This window comes from Podarcis vaucheri (genome assembly GCF_965113315.1).
Source record: "Podarcis vaucheri genome assembly, chromosome: 4".
Classification (NCBI taxonomy): Eukaryota; Metazoa; Chordata; class Lepidosauria; order Squamata; family Lacertidae; genus Podarcis; species Podarcis vaucheri.
In genome coordinates, this window is record NC_138762.1 from 34380236 (window position 1) to 34396898 (window position 16663).

Below are 16663 nucleotides of genomic sequence, written 5' to 3' on the forward strand. Positions count from 1 at the left end.
AATGGTTGAGAGAAATTAAAATGACAGCAGGGGTTAAAAAAATCAAAACCAGCCCCACTGTTCTTACTTGGGGGGCAGGTGAATAATGAAATGGACCATAAGGGGAAAGAGAGAAATCTTCAAATCTGAAGATGACCAGATTTTAGTTGGAGGAAAGCAAAAAAAGCAAAACCTGATGAAAGCACAAGATCCTGAAAACAAGTAGCTCTATTAGAGTTAGAATGGCAGTTTAGAACAACACATGAAAAGAAAGATGAGAGGAATGAAATACGAAGGAGATTGGCATTACTAGACTGAGAGATCGAGCCCGGATTTATAGAAATATCACCTTCTAGCAACAACAGATGAACAAGGCAAAACAGCAACTTTAAAGATTGAGGACGTTGCACCATGAAAGAAAGAAAAAAGGGCAGATAAAAAGACACAACCAGCACACACACGCACACACACACTTTTTTTAATGCTAGAAACCATGTCCAAAAGGCACAAAGAATAGAAAGCAAAAAAAGCTAAAGAAAAGCAGTCAATTTTTGGTTTTTTTTTTTAAGTGGGAAGAAACAGAACATAGTGAAAAGAACCACCATGCTTCACTATACTTCTAAGCTTGCTTCCTACCTCACATTATTGGTTTTCTTTCTATATGGGGAGTCAGGCAGGGAGTCAGTTTCTGGTCTGTGGGTCATAGCTACTGATGTTATACCACAGGATAAGTGGTTCTGTGCATATGGTGAATTATTGTTTCTTCTCACCAAGGTGCAGTTGCTGGAGCAGTCAGCCTCAAAGAATCTTAGGATTGTAGAGTTGGAAGGGACCGCCAAGAGTCATGATCAAATATAAAAATGCCTTGTATCGGGAATCAAATATTACTGTATTTTGAGCTTTCTCTTATTTTATAACAAGCTGTACATGCAGAATTCCTGTACTGTATTGTATATACAAGCTTTGAATAGTGACTGAGAAGATACTTTTCTCCTGTATATTGCACCAGTTTTGTTTTGCTTTTAAGGGGAGAAATCGTAATAAAGCAGCTGAAGAGACTGCAGTATAAAATAGGTGTGGAATCAAAATAAGATTTATCATTCACTGTCTTTCAGCAATACCTCCCACTGTAAAGGGTTAATGACTGGCAATTAACAAAGACATTTTAGATTACCATTTAACATGATCATTCCTCCTTTGCAAAGAGCAAGCAAGCAGATCCTAAGCTTTGGCTGGAGAATGTTCCTGGTGATTTTGCTGTGCTGAAGCCTGTGTTTAAGACAGAATCAGAAATATCTACCTGCACATTGAGAGTGTTTGAACACATGCATTTGTAAAACCTTAATGCATGTATCAGTAATGAAAATCTTAATTAAGGAAGCTGAATCATTGTCCATGAACGCTCTTTCTTCTCTAGTGAAGTCCTTTGTGTATTACAGCATCTACCTGGCCCAGACAGACAGAGCTCTCCAAGAGCTTGTCTGGCAGATCTTCTCTTGATTATTAACAGCTAGCAAATAACAAAGTCTCCCTCTTCTTTTGTCTTGTTGCTGAGGCTGGGAACAACAGAGCACACAATGTTCTGTAGGATTTGTTTATTTTTGGAGCTTAAAAAAATCTGGCTTTTTTATTATGCCAGTTGGTTTAAAATAAAGCCGTGTTGATCAGGACTAATTTAAGCAGTTTCTATAGATGCTGGAATTGAAAACAACGTTTCTCACACAGTAGTGTACTTTTGCATTTTAGAAATAATGCACTGGCAAGAGACTGGACTATATGTGTAAGGAAACGGGTGATGAGTTTATGTTAAGTTTTTACAAGTTAAAAGTTAAGGTTTCCACAGCAACCTACCCCTTTAAAGTCCGTTTATTACCGGGGGGGGGGGGCTTTTCATGTAGCAGGCAGTAACAATACAGTATTGAAGCAAAAGGGATTTCTTTCAGCTATCTTACCAGGTTCTTTGTTAAATAGTTCTCGTGTTTAGAGCATTGTACAAGGCTCAAAGTAAGATGCTTTCAGGAGCTATGGTGTGGAACAGGAATGTCTGCATCATATGTGGTTTCCTGGTCTGTGCTGTGTAAGTATCCCATGTGGTAAGCCATTTCCAGCCGCAGAGTAGATGGGAAAGGGCCAGTATTTCGGGAGGTACCAGTTCTTTATATGTCCCATGAAGGAGGAACAGGTAGCAGGTGCTGGGAAATGCCTCTCTCTGGGACCCTGCAGAGTCACTGCTGGTCAGAGAAGGCATTGCTGGGCTTGCCAGACAGTGTAAGACTTCCTGTTGTTTTCCTAGGTTTGTAATTGGTTCAGTATGGGCTGGCTACATTTTCATAGTCATTCCTTGGTACCATTGTGAGATTCAGTTGTGGGCATCTTCTTGTTTGCTGCCACTTCACAAACAGGAAGCTATCTGCTATTTTTTATTTATTTAACCGGCGATTGAGTGTGTACTCTCAGCTGGTTGTTCACTACCAACTTCTTGAGTCTTGTTTGCAATGGTGGTGGTGGAACAGAATGGGCAGGGGTCAAGATCCCCTTTGCCCATTATCCGGTGGTTTTTCTTGAAATGGAAAGGGAAAGGGTACGTGGCGGAGGCAATCCCTGTCAACGCTAACTGGGTTGTTTGGGGTTTTTTTGGTGTTTCAGACACCTTTCTTTTCTGAATATCTGGTCGTGAACAACTTTTGATGTTTCTTTAAGGATGCTGAGCTCCAACCACTAAAAACAGCATTTTTTTTTTACATATTGCATTACATGCTCTGAAAGCATGTGACAAAGGGATGGGGTACCTGTGACCCTATGGATATGCCACTGGACTGTAATTCCTGTCTTCCCTGCATTGGACATGCTGCTTCGGGCTGCTGGAAGCTGAAGTCCAACAATTTCTGGAGTGCCACATGTTCTCCATCCCTGTGATACAGCGACCTTGCTGAAGCTAAGCAGGTCTGGTGCTGATCTGCACTTGGATGGGAGACAACTGTACAATTCATATGTATACTACCTTGAATTCCACAAAAGGAAGGGAGAATTAGGATGGCCACTTATGTACTGTCCTAAAAGATTTGTGTAAAATTTGCATGTTCTAATTTGCATATTTAGAAATAATTACTATAGTGGGGGGTGCGGCCCCCACTATGAACCTGCGCTCTGCTGCTGGCTGGGTGCAACCTGGTCACCTCAATGAGGGCGCTTGCAATGGGCGGGGCAGGTGAAGGAGACCCCATGATTCCCGGCCACAGATTGCTGATATCTTATACATTGGTGACCTTGTGTCCTACCTTACAGAGAACAGACCTTGTATTTGAAGGACTGACTGTATGGTTCATGTCAATAAGAACTATAAGAATGGAGAATCAGGGTGTTGAAGTTGTCCATCAACAGTTACTACCTGGGCAGCGGAATGATCAGTCACACAGTCTTCCCCACTGTGGTGGGATATATCGTATTTCTATTTCAATTACAGTCGTCTTTTCTAAATCTGCATCAATACTGGTACATTGGTATGTAAATTTTATGCTAATCTGTGTCCTCTTTTTGGTAATACATAAGTTGCTACCCTACTGTGTATGAAGCATTAGCATACCAGCATGCCATATCCTGGGCCATGGTTCTCTGGCATGCTAATGCTGCATGCATAGGCTCCGGTTTCTTGATTTAAATAGATATTGGGCATGTCACAAAAGATAGTTTTTGTTACATGTCCAGCATCATATTTAAACCAGTTTGGATCTTCTATCACTTCATTCTCTAATTTTCCTCCTTAAACATGTAAATATAGCATGTAAACATATCCTAGGTAGGTTTTCCATCATGCCAGTTATAGAATTATAGAACTGATACAGCTTCACAATGCATATCATTTTGAAGATCGTGAGCAAAGTGAGCAGTACTTTAAAAAAAAAAATCCCAGAAAACTTTGTACTATATATATTGAGATGGCAGTTGCTATTTGAAAATGCTAATTTATTTATTTATATATTATTATTTTTAAAAAGAGCTTTCAAACATGGCAGAACCGCTGCTATTACTTCTCTTTCATGACTATATATATGTCATACCTGACATTTTAAAACACAGCCATTTCTTAATTAGCTGAGCATGCTTAAGGAAGGAAAAAAAGATTATGGAAAACTTAACAGCTGGAAACAATTCCACATAGCTGGATGATTTAAAAACAACTGAATTAATTTTATTGTAAAAGTTTCCCCAAAAATGTCATTTCAGGATTGAAAGAAGACAAAAGAAACTTGTTGGTAGCATAAGGAAACTCTTTTTCAGCAGCTTAAGTAACTGCAATACTTCTGTTTCCAAATTTGTAAAATAGGAAGAATAATGATTCAGTTCAGAAATATTACATCACCACAATAATACCATTATTATGTCCATGCAGACCCACATATTGGTTCTGCATCTATGCATAGCAGCATTCAGAAGCTTCTGGAGTTGCTGGCAATGAAACATAAGCAGCGCTCAAGGGCATGGTGCACACCTTCTAGGTTCTCTTCTGATGGCTGTAGCAGTAGGTTTGTTCAGAATTTTTGCTGTTGTGGTCACAACTCCTCTTTGATTTCTTACCCTGTTGCTTCATTTCTCTATCTGCTAGTATTTCCCTTTTAGTATTGTGTTTTTACTTCTCTCTTGGAAGTCTTCCTCCAACCGCTTGTGTGCCTGTGGCACTGTGTGTGATCTTTAGTCTCTGCTCTGATTTTATAGGTTACCGGTAACTCTCTCCAAGATCCATGACTGTTGTCTGGTACGGTTGGGTCAAGGGCAATGGTTAGAGATGGGGCAGTGTTAAGCTCTTCACATTATAGATGTGAAGGCAGAGAGAATATTTTATGTATTTGTCTGTCTGTCTGTCTTTTTGGCATACATGTATGCTGCCCTTTTCTTTAAAAACTCCCCAGGGCAACTCATATATTAAAACAATAATAAAACAAATAAATCATTATTAAAAACTGTAGAAAGCAATGTAGCATGGCAGAGTGATAAAACCCAGCAGAACAATAAAACAATCAATTAAAACCCAGCTTCAGTGACATTTAGTTGCCTGGGCAACTAAATAGACTCTTCTCATGCAAAAAAAAAAGAAGAAGATAGCAACTCCGTGTGGTGCCAGATAAGACTCTCTGAGGAGGGCATTCCATAAATAAGATAAATAAGATGCCACAACGAAGAAGACCCTATCCCTGGCTATCACTCACCTAACTTCAGAAGGTAGGGAGGCTCAGATAAGTCTTTCTTATTATGAATATGGACTCATGTGCTAGAAGGCCAGATAGGATACCTGGCTTCCCAGCCATTTGGTCTGTAAAGATGAATTGGATTGAGTCTGTAAATAGATTAGCAGCCAGTTTAGTTGTTACTGCTGTAACTGGTCCCACTTATTAACCTGCAACTATATTTTGTACTAACAAAAGTTTCCAAACTGACTTTAAAGTCAACCCCATCTACAGCATATTGCAATAGTCTAGTCTGGAAGTGACTGAGGTGTGGATAATTGTGCCCTGCGATCTCTATCCAGGAAGGGTTGTATCTGGTGCGCCAGCCTTAGAAGGTGGAAGAGGCTGACTTCTGTGGATGTCATGTTTTCTCAGGTGACTATGTTGTATCTATCAGCATCCACAGACTTCAAAGCTAGACCTTTTTTCAGGAAGCGCAATATCTTTTCAAGCAGGATTAACACACACACACTCCCAATCAGATGAACCATGTGCCAATGAAACCTCTGTCTGGTCTGGATTGATCTTCAGTTTATTATCACTCATTTAGTCCATTACTGACCCCAGACACTGATTAAGCATATCCACTGCCTCACCTGTTTCTAATGAAAAGGAGAAGTAGTTGGGTGTCATCAATGTACTTATGGCACTTCAGTCTCCCAGCAACACCTAGTATTAACCATCAAAGCAGGAGACAAACCACTGAAGTAAATTGCTCCCAATTCTGAAACCAGAAAGCCTGTTCAGAAGAATACCATAGACAATGGCTTATGGGGGGAAAGCTGGGAGAATTAGCAAGTTTGCTCTTCCCCTATCCCTCTCCTAGTATATGTCATCCATTAGAAAGAACAAGCCAATTTCCGTTCCAAAACAGGGACTGGAGTTGGATTGAAATGGATTCAGATAATCCATTTCTTCAAGAATGGCTATTGAAAGCTTCGTTCCAACAAGCCTATCCAAACACATAAATTGCAATCCTAACTATGTATACTCATAATTCAATGGTGCTTACTACCAGGTAAGTGGAGTTAGGATTTTAACTATTTTATTTTACCTGGGTATTTGGATAATTATATTGTTTCATATACCTCTGGGGCGCAAGCCTGGGCAGTGTTTTATATACCCCACTTATATATTGTTTTATGTGGTTTATAAATTATTCTAAATAAATAAATGGCTTGAGCATGTTGCCCAAGATGAAAGTATCTGTGGTCAGATGAGCAATCTTTGATTTTCTTTAGGAGTCTCATAGCTGTATCCTCCAGGGTGGTTGTGGTCACCCCCTTCCACAAGGAGGCAGGTACATTCTGGACTTAGTTACAGATAGGTAGCCGTGTTGGTCTGCCATAGTCAAAATAAAAAAATTCCTTCCAGTAGCACCTTAAAGACCAACTAAGTTAGTTCTTGGTATGAGCTTTCGTGTGCATGCACACTTCTTCAGATACACTGAAACAGAAGTTGCCAGATCCTTCTATATAGTGAGAAGGTGGGGAGGGGTATTACTCAGAAGGGTGGTGGGAATGGCACACGAAAGCTCATACCAAGAACTAACTTAGTTGGTCTTTAAGGTGCTACTGGAAGGAATTTTTTTTATTTTGATTCTGGACTTAGATTGTCATTACCTTCCTCTAAATGCTGGCTACTTTCTTAGCCAGGAAAGGTAGTAATTGAGCAGAGAAGTAGTTGGCCACACTGCAAGGATGTGTTGTCCCTGACCACAGAAACTGAAGTTCATCCGTAGCATGTAGTTGAAGGTTGACATGAGTAACTTTATTTTTTAAGTGCTTAGTAAATAACCCAGGGGTTATTTGCTTCACACAGACCACCAAGTTGTAGGAGACTTGCTTAAGGCCACCTCACAGATAGTAACTTGTTAAATGGATACATCTAGCCAGTTTTATTTATATCCGGTTCTATGATAGGGGGGGGGGAAATAAACCGGTAACTTCTTGGTTCACAGCTAGGTGTCTTGGCCACTATATTTTATGAGCCTTCAATACATTATATTTGTACAAAATAGTCTGCACACTATAGTATACAGATCTGCTTCCAGTATGTACAGTAAAGCCTGCTTCATTTTTATTTACTAAAATAAGAACTGACTGCAGCTGTTCACACTTGTCAAATCTGTAGAGCCATCAGCTGTATAGGAGGGACTGGGCATTCATTTTGATTTCTGAATGATCAAAAAGGCGTATAATACACTTTCATATTGATGGATGGGTATGCAGTATTACTATTCAGAAGTGAAAAACATATTTGGAAAAAAATCCATTGACTCAAATGTTATATAAACCAGGAAGCCTATAAAGCTCCATTTTTATCTCATTATCTTATGTATTTGCTTTTTATTCTAGACTCAGACTTCAATAATTAAAGTCTAAATGTGGAAATAGGTCATTGTTGATTGTCAGGTCAGTAATGGTGCTAAGTCATGTCTCATAAAGTTAGAGATCTTGGAGCACCCTGCACAGTAGCAGAAGAAGTGAGGTGTCTCCTCTCTATTTTAAGATGTCCATGATGGAGAGGGGAAAGTCTATTGTTTCTTTGCTCAGTTTACAGGTTTAGGGAACCTGTGGCCCTTCAGATCTTGCTGGACTACAAATGCCAACATCACTGGTCACTGGTCATACTAGCTGGCTATGTTGGGAACTGGATCCCAGCATCTGGAGGGCTACATCTTCAGTAGCAGTCAGGTCCAGAGTCATCTGCTCGTGTATGTGATTGTGTCTGTATAAGGGAAAGTGCATTTGTCTGAATCTTTTGTGTATATGAGAATGTGTTTGCCTGTATGTATCTCACCAGCTATATGTGTATTCATCTTGCCTGGTGTGTATACACATTCCTGTTTCTTATGTCATTCTGTCACTGCAGGTCTCCTGCCCATGACTCTTAGAAGCCTGGCTCTAGCCTTGCACAGCCCCTTTAAGCAGCCGGTTTAGTTCAGAGGAAGTTTGGAGTGGAGAGGTTTTCCCCAGATCACAACTAGTTAAGGCAGCAGTTGATTTCATTTATGGTGGCACACCTTTGTTACAGGTAGCCTTTGGTTCACTGAGTTTTAACTTTTACCTACCTGTGATTAACACTCTTCTGTGACCCTGGACTATTGCTATCTTGACACCATGCCTTTTTGTGATAAGTCTTTTTGTGTCGGCTTTTGTTTCACTGGGACTTATCTCTTGACTGCCAGTGATTTGTCCCAGTGTGGGATCCCTGGCTACCTTTGAACCTGAATTCTCCTATGGAGGTCAGCCATAGATGGAATAAGACAGATGGTACGGAGGTGGAAACAGCGCTATTAGACCATGTAGCCATCCTGCCTGACAGTGAAGGAAAGTATGCCATTCATTTCAGTGGCAGCTGAGGGGAAAGAAAATAATTAACCTTTAACCAAGCTGCAAGTTCGTTTCCATAATGTACCTGAGTCTTCAGTTGCTGGCTCCCCTACTTACTGCCTCATTTATTTTATCACACAGCACTAAGGCTGAACCCCCAAAAATAGAATTTTTGCAGCTGCTAAAGCTAAGCATTGGCCCTTGTTTCTGGTAACTTTGTGGCGCTTGATGTTAAAGGAGAAAGACTCCCTATATAGTGGCATTTTGAGACGCACTGAAACAACTATCACTTGAGATTTGGACACATAAACCAGCTTCCGCAGAATGCCATGAATTTCTCTGATCATAGAATTGTAGATGATAAGGTCCTAAGGATGTTCAAGTAAAATCCAGTATTTGCGATGGATTGATCTATTTTGCAGGGTGCTCAGCACCTCTTTGAATCCTAGCAGTCTCAGCAGATCAGGCCCAGTTTCAGAACCCAGACTATATAGCTAGGCCATCCATTTTGATCCCTATGTACCACATATTGCCTCCCAGAAGAAATTGCCCCACGATTTTACCCTAGTCTGCTGCCCCACCTCCTCCTCTTGCCTTACAATTGGTTGCTCTGATTCAGTGCTCCCACTATGCTGTGCCATGCAGTGACTTAACTTGCCTCCTTGCCTTGACATTCCTTGTTGCCTGTAGACTCTCAAGACTGTTGCCCTGCAAACTCTCATCCAGCCCCTCTCAAGAGAGCAATTTTTCTTTTCGCCGGCCATTCTCTGGAGGGTAGGACTCGAACCAAAGGCTTCAAGTTATAAGAAAGGAGAGTCCAACTAAACATCAGGAAAAACTTTCCGACAGCAAGAACTGTTCGACAGTGGAACAGTCTCCCATGTGAGGCTGTGAGCTCGCCTTCCTTGGAGGTTTTTAAGCAGAGGTTGGATGACCATCTATCATGGATGCTTTAGCTGAGATTCCTGCACTGCAGGGGGTTGGACTAGATGACCCTTGGGGTCCCTTCCAACTTCACAGTTCTATGATTCTATGTATGAAAATACTTTTCCAAAAATCCCCCATAGGGCTGTGTTTCTTTTGGTGCTCTTTACAGCTAAAAGATACAAATAAAAGGCTTGTAATATTCCAAGATGAGAATTCACCAATTTCTGTCCTTCAGTGGGTAATAATTGTAACTATTATTTGGTTCCCTTTTCACACTTTTTTATGCAAGGAACGTAAACTTTACAAATGGGAATCAATTAAGCATGAAAGTTAACCGCATGAAATATGCAACACTTAATCTTTTTTTCTTTCTTTTCTTTTTCCTTTTTGAGTTGCTGCAGTTGATACACACTGTGGTTAAATGACCTGCAAGTCTGATCCTAAAATTAGCTGCACCAATTTGTGAAAAGTGATAAGTGTCTACATTAGTGCAACAATACAAAACAGTACAGTCCAGGAACTTGCTTACTTTTTTATTTAATATTCCACCCTTCATCCAAGGATCACAGGACAATTTACAATATAAAAACACAAAAATGCATAATAACAAACAAAAATAATAACCCTCTATAGATGGGTGAAAATAGCGTAATTTTTCCTCATGGTCTCGAAACAAGGAAAGTCTGTTCTTGCTGCTCCTTTCTAAAGCAGAAAGGAATGTGACATTGTGAAAGAAAAGTAGTATTGGGTTGAAATGCTTGGTTGAAGGGAGGGGGACACTAGCACCTCATCACATCTGGGACCTTAGAGTGAATAATAAACAAACAAACAAACAAAAATCTACAGGTTTCTTTTTAGTATGTCCCACATGTAGTTTGAGAAGGCGCAAACCTGTCTGTAGATCTTCCACAAAACCATTAAAAAGAATTAACACCAACACTACTTCCTTTTCTGTTTAGTTACTATCAGTGTCAAATAGATTAAAAGTAAAGACAAAAAGAGAGTTCTGTACAAGCTATGTACGTACATCTTTATCTCCAACAGCAGTGCTTCTCTGGGAGAAATTCAGTGTCACAACTCTTCTGATCATTCCATCCATGCAACCATTTCTGCCTTCCAGGCAGAATCACACACACCCTACTGCTGTTCCGGGGGTTCTTCTGACCCCGCAGAGCCAATTTGGGGGGTGTATAGGAGGAGGAGAGGGGAGAAGAGTGTTGTGTTAGTGGAGGCCATTGTGCTGTCTTCTTCCAGTGTGCCAGATTAGCTAGATCTGTCCCTCTGTGTTTAGGTGCTGAATTAAGGCATAATGTTAGGGAAATTTAAACACCAAATATCAAATGTGAAACTAGCCAGTTCCTGCCTTCAGTGGAGATCATGGTAGTGTTAACTCTCCACTGTAATATGTGCTATAGAAGAATTTTGGGAAGGGCCATAGCTTCTTTTTTGCATGCAGATAGTCCCAAATTCAGACCCTGTAATTTCCAGGTAAGGCTGGGAAAGACTCCCTGTCTTTAGATGTGATGTGATATTCAATAAATAATTTTCTATAAGAGTAGGTATAGAGACTGCTACTCCATTTATTACCTAATGCCTCCCACAGCACCCAGTTTCCAAACTTAGGCAGTCTTCCTGTTGAGATTTAAGCAACCAAAATTAAAGAAAGAGCTGAAGCTGTCAGGAAAGCAACATATTATTCCACTTTAGCATCCTGCACTCTGACTCACACCCATAGGGCCCACTATTTATGAGACACATGGAGCCAAACTAAAATGTTGTTAAGAAGCCCATCAGCTTTCTTTAATTTATAACAGGTTCAAGGAACCAATTTTTATTGTGATTGCAGCATATAGGAGGAGGAGATTTAACTCTTTCACCCCAACCAAAATCTGATTCAAAATGACCCCAGACTGCTATTAGCCCCAAAGGCAGCCCCCATCCATGTTAATAGTAGTGTGGGGTTGATTCTTGTCAGGGTCATGGTAGGGGAGGAAAATTCCCAATTTTCCCTCCCCATACCCTGCTTTCCTGATGAAAACTGTTTCTGCTGTTAATGTGGTTTTTTGTTTTGTTTTTGGGTGTGGGGAGGAGATTTCTAATGATGCATGTAGTTTGGTCTACATAGACATAAACTTCAAATGGTACAGATAAACTTGGTTTGTTTGTTCAGAGTGCTTCATATCAGATAAGTTAAAGTGAGAGCAAATATTAGCCATTTCTTGCAGATTTGTACCCCACGATATCACAAAATAACACGTCAGCTTTCAGGTTATATATTAAAACAACACATATGTACTTGCCAGAAACAAATGATTTAGTAAAATATACAGCATGTGTACCTTTAACCTAACATTCTTTACAGGGGCAACTTCCAGAGGAATTGCTGTGTTGGTCTGTTGCAACAAATGAGAGAGGGAAAGAGAGTTTAGCATTTTAAAGACTTATGTCACAATAAATTGATTGGCCTGGTCTTTAGGATGCCACAATACTCTCTCTTGCAGAGTTCATGAAAGCACAGTTAAGTAAGAAATACAAACTGTAATCTTGAATAAAAGTCAGGAGAATACTTTCTTTGCACCAGTTTCTTTACATATTCACTGAAAGAAGGAGTGGAAATGTCTTAAACTCTTTATGTAGCTAGCTGAAATATTAGTTTTATTTTGAGGGAAATAAACCTGTTTCATTCGTCTTTCCCAAATATATACAGTCATGACCTAAGGATGGTGTTGTGGACACAGATTAGAGATGATAGATAGATAGATAGATAGATAGATAGATAGATAGATAGATAGATAGATAGATAGATAGATAGTGTGTGTGTGTGTGTGTGTGTGTGTGTGTGTGTGTCAGTAGCTTCTACAAGAATAGCTAAAATAACCTTTCTTTAGCAAACAATATTCCCAGCTAAAGTAAACTTTGATTACACAGACAATAGGATCTTTTGTGCTGATGGAAACTCCAGCTTCAGTAGCCAGTAGGTCTTATTGGGCTGGCTTGTATTGGCCTTTTAGGTCAAAGTCGGGGCATCCAAGTCAAGATATCACAAATCTTTAATATCAAATAGAATATGAATAAATGGCAAAAGTATATAAAGCCAGTTCCAACTTCACAGAAGCCTTTGGCACCAGGGAAAATGACTGAAATAGCTTGCAAAGTGAATTATTTCTCCTGTCAAATCATTTGACTCTTCGAAATTCAGATCAGAAAGTGAAGATCTTTAGCTCTTTGCTATGTTTTAAGTAAAACTGTGATATGGTAGTTAAAACTCTAGGGGCCTGGAGATAGTGTTAAATGCAGCCCAAATGCTCCTGAAAATGAGTTATATAGTAGCCTATGAGTTGGTCTGCAATGGCCTCAGGAAATCCCCCTGGCTATGTTGGTCTTTTTTTATTAGCTACATGGCTCAGGCCCAAAGGGGAACCTTGTATCACCTTCCTGACCAGAATTGATCATACATTATGTCTGAGGTATGATATTTTATCATCTCCTTATTTTCAAGCAATTATATCTCTGCCCTTCCTCCTGTAGGAAACATGGCATCATTCTTGCTTGAAAAATACATTGCAGAGATTTTGTCTCATTGTCTGTTTGCCTGTTCTTGTCAAGAGGCTGTTTTCATGCTTCACACAAACAAGAATAAAAAGTGCCCTCATTTACATGTAATACTAACCCATGGTTTAGCATTATGAGGACAAACGTGCAGTTGTCGGCTTTGCGTAGCACTTCTTATCTTCCTCCAGAATGGCTGTGAGTTTGAAAGTTTTCACTGCTGTTTTCCCCCCTAACCTCAGCTTGTTGCAACATGCAAACCAGGATAAACTGATTAAGTCTTATCCATGGTTTGTAAAGAATGGATTCTAGTAAACCAAAATTCATCCCAGTTCTGGCATTGGATGAAACTACAAGCTGTGGTTAAATTATAGTTTAAGTTTGCTCCTGGCAGGGAAATTGCGCAAATCGAAGGCTCACACAAACTCATCATCATACCACTAAACTATGGTTTAGCATTATGTGCAAATGCAGCCATTGTCTCACTGAAGAAAAGATAAGTTGGAAGATTAGAAAAGGAATAATGGATGATTAATGTTTTCTTTGTCCTACATAATGTCTGAAGCCGAATTTCTGTGCAAACCTTTCTGTCGTATGCTGAGGTGACCCTGATGCAAGGACAGCTTGCATGTCTTACTATTTGAAGAGACATACAAATCCTGCTTTAGGAATTACAAAGAAGCAGAAAACAGTAAGCAAATGTTACTACACTTTCTTTCAGCCCTGCATTCTGTATACATCTGAAACAGATCTGAGGCTTTTATTAGTCTTCTATGACTAAAGTGCCCAGTGTATTGGACAGGCAGGGTAGTCTTAGTGGGAGAAGACTATTATCAGCCTTCTTATGAGGTCAGACTTCTCCCCCCGCAACACTCATATCATAAGGCCCCTCCGTCCCCACTGCTGCTCAATTTGATGCAGAACAGGAATGTAGAAAAAGGAGGGTCAATGGGATGAAAGAGAATTGTGAGCAAGCGAGAGTATGTCCCATAGGACTTGGAGACATGCTTCAACATTTGTGGGGTGAAGGGGCCATCACATTGAAACCAATGTATTGTTGCCCACCATCCGAATCTCTGAGTGGTACGAGATTCCAGAGGTTCTACTGCTTGTGTTTCCTTTGGAAATGAGGCACAGCAGAGTCTGTGATGTCTTTATGATATTTACACACACACATATATATAACATGAACCAATGATGGAGGGGTATACAGCATTAGCACCCCAAAAGTGGCCTGTTTCTCCCATAGCTGTAGCCTTGGATTCAAACAGAAATCAAACATTGCTCTCAAACATTGCTCTGACTTTCTCTCCGGCTTGCTTCTGAAGGGAGAGACCCCATCCATTTGCCATCTCACACAGAGCCCCTTTCCTTCTTTTTTTTTTTAAACATAATTTTTCTTAACAGGCCAATCATATCACATTATTTCAAATCACATTAATTCCAAATTATACAGCCAATTTTTCCCCCAATTTTGTTGGGAGTACCCATACATCAATGGGACGCAGGTGGCGCTGTGGGTAAAACCTCAGCGCCTAGGGCTTGCCGATCGCATGGTCGGCGGTTCGAATCCCCACGGCGGGGTGAGCTCCCGTCTTTCAGTCCCAGCTCCTGCCCACCTAGCAGTTCGAAAGCATCCCTAAGTGCAAGTAGATAAATAGGTACCGCTTTCTAGCGGGAAGGTAAACAACGTTTCCGTGTGCTGCGCTGGTGCCGGCTCGCCGGAGCAGCTTCGTCACGCTGGCCACGTGACCCAGAAGTGTCTCCGGACAGCGCTGGCCCCCGGCCTCTTAAGTGAGATGGGCGCACAACCCTAGAGTCGGACACGACTGGCCCGTACGGGCAGGGGTACCTTTACCTTTACCTTTACCCATACATCAAGCTCCGGACGAGAATCCAAACATCACTTCTATTACTGCTTTAATTAAACAGTTCTATTCAGTTCTATCCAGATAGTCTCTTTTTTACTTTCTTCATCTTGTTGTTGTTGTATATATTCCTTTCTTTGTGATCTCTGATAATCGTCACAGGCAGGTTAAAAACAAACATCGTCTGTGTGGGTTTTACCCACTCCACAAGTCATATCTCATAGGGACAGCCGCCATTCCACTCCTCCTTCGAAAGTTTATCTTCGGTCTGCCCTTTAGTTTTCCCAGGCTTGTAAAATATCTCCTAGAGAGCTCTGCCAGGTTAAAGATCAAATTCCAAACATCATTCACTTTCAAATAGTCCTGGTTCTCCTCCCCCCGTCTTTCTTAAACAAGCCTGTCTTGCGAGACGCCATTTTAAAACTGCATCATAACATTTTTCCATTCTCTGATCTTTACCAATCCTCTTCATTCATCATTAATTCATCCCACACAGTTTTTAGATTCCTGCTTGTGTAATAAAATACGGCGGTTCTTTTTTCTTTGGGGTGGAGGGTTATTTATACTCATATAAGACAAAGAAAGAAAAGTTTTTTCCTCCACCCCACCTTCTTAACTCCAAACATACCCATCTCTTGATGGCGCTTCATCTCTTGATTTATTTGTCTTCGCCTGCCACTCCGATCCCAGAGAACCATTAATCAGCAGTCTTATCTCCCGACCTTTGCTTGACGTATGTGCTTTAACATCTTCCAATTATATATTTCCAATTATATTTTCGAGTTAAAGCGAACCAGCACGCGCAGATTGGAGACGGCGTCTGGGAAGAGCCGACTTCACTCTCGAATCTGGGGGTGCATTGTGGCCACTGCTGGCAAGGCAGTCCCCCCATATCCTTGGGGGGGGGAGACTGCATGCTTCCCATAGCAGCCTCTTAATTACCTCGTGTGGGTCGGAGAGATGTTATTGTCAGCCATCTTCCAATGCGCCACCTGGTGACCCCCACACACAGAGCCCCTTTCCTTTCCTTTAATAGCTCATCATCCAGGCTATCACCTCAACACAGGAAGCTAGCCTATCTTATATTTTATTTTAACACTTGCTGGATCCAGGGGTTAGAAGAATCTTGCATACAGCCTTCTTAGCCACCCACAAACTCATAACACATACCCATTGCTTTTTACCTCAGTAGTGCCACTTTTCCAAGTGAATTCATTGAGAAAGCAGAGGTGGTTCAGAAAAATGCAGCATGTGAGAGATTCACACACTGTTTCCTATTTGACTGTATGTCTTCCCAACCAGAATGCTCAGAGCCCTATGGAGGAAGCCAGCAGCTGGTCTCTTCTGTATACCTGCTTCTGGCTACCATTGTGACCAACTGATGGAAGGCAGCATCTGACATGAAATGGCACTGCTGAATGCTTTGCATGCATCTTCATCTGGAATTAAGTTGATAGTCACATGGTAATGTACCCCTAATTCCCAGTATTTACAGGGAAGCTGTTAGGCTGGATTCTCTCTCTCTCTCTCTCTCTCTCTCTCTCTCTCTCACACACACACACACACACACACACACACACCCTCCCAAATCAGCAGAAGGAATAGAAGGGAGATCATTCCATCTGGGAAGCAGAAATTATTGCACTGACAGAACGATCATAATAGCATAGCATTCCACCCATTGCATTTATTATTTAGCATTCCATTAAGATAGTAGTCCCAAGCTTGCACAGCGTTTCCTGATTCAGATGTTATGGAGAAGTAGAGCTCATGTCCTCAGCAT

General features: G+C 40.9%; 1 protein-coding gene across 14 annotated transcripts in view; it reads left to right on the forward strand.

Annotated features, from left to right (window-relative positions):
* Positions 1-16663, forward strand: part of ZBTB20 (zinc finger and BTB domain containing 20) — a 511117-nt gene that overhangs the window by 369904 nt on the left and 124550 nt on the right. The window contains exon 1 of one of the 14 annotated variants that reach the window (XM_082221562.1): positions 8222-8237. The exons of the other annotated variants lie outside the window; for them this stretch is intronic. The gene's annotated coding sequence lies outside the window, so the exon portion shown is untranslated. Of the gene's footprint in view, positions 1-8221; positions 8238-16663 lie in introns of those variants that run through there. 14 annotated transcript variants of the gene reach the window in all.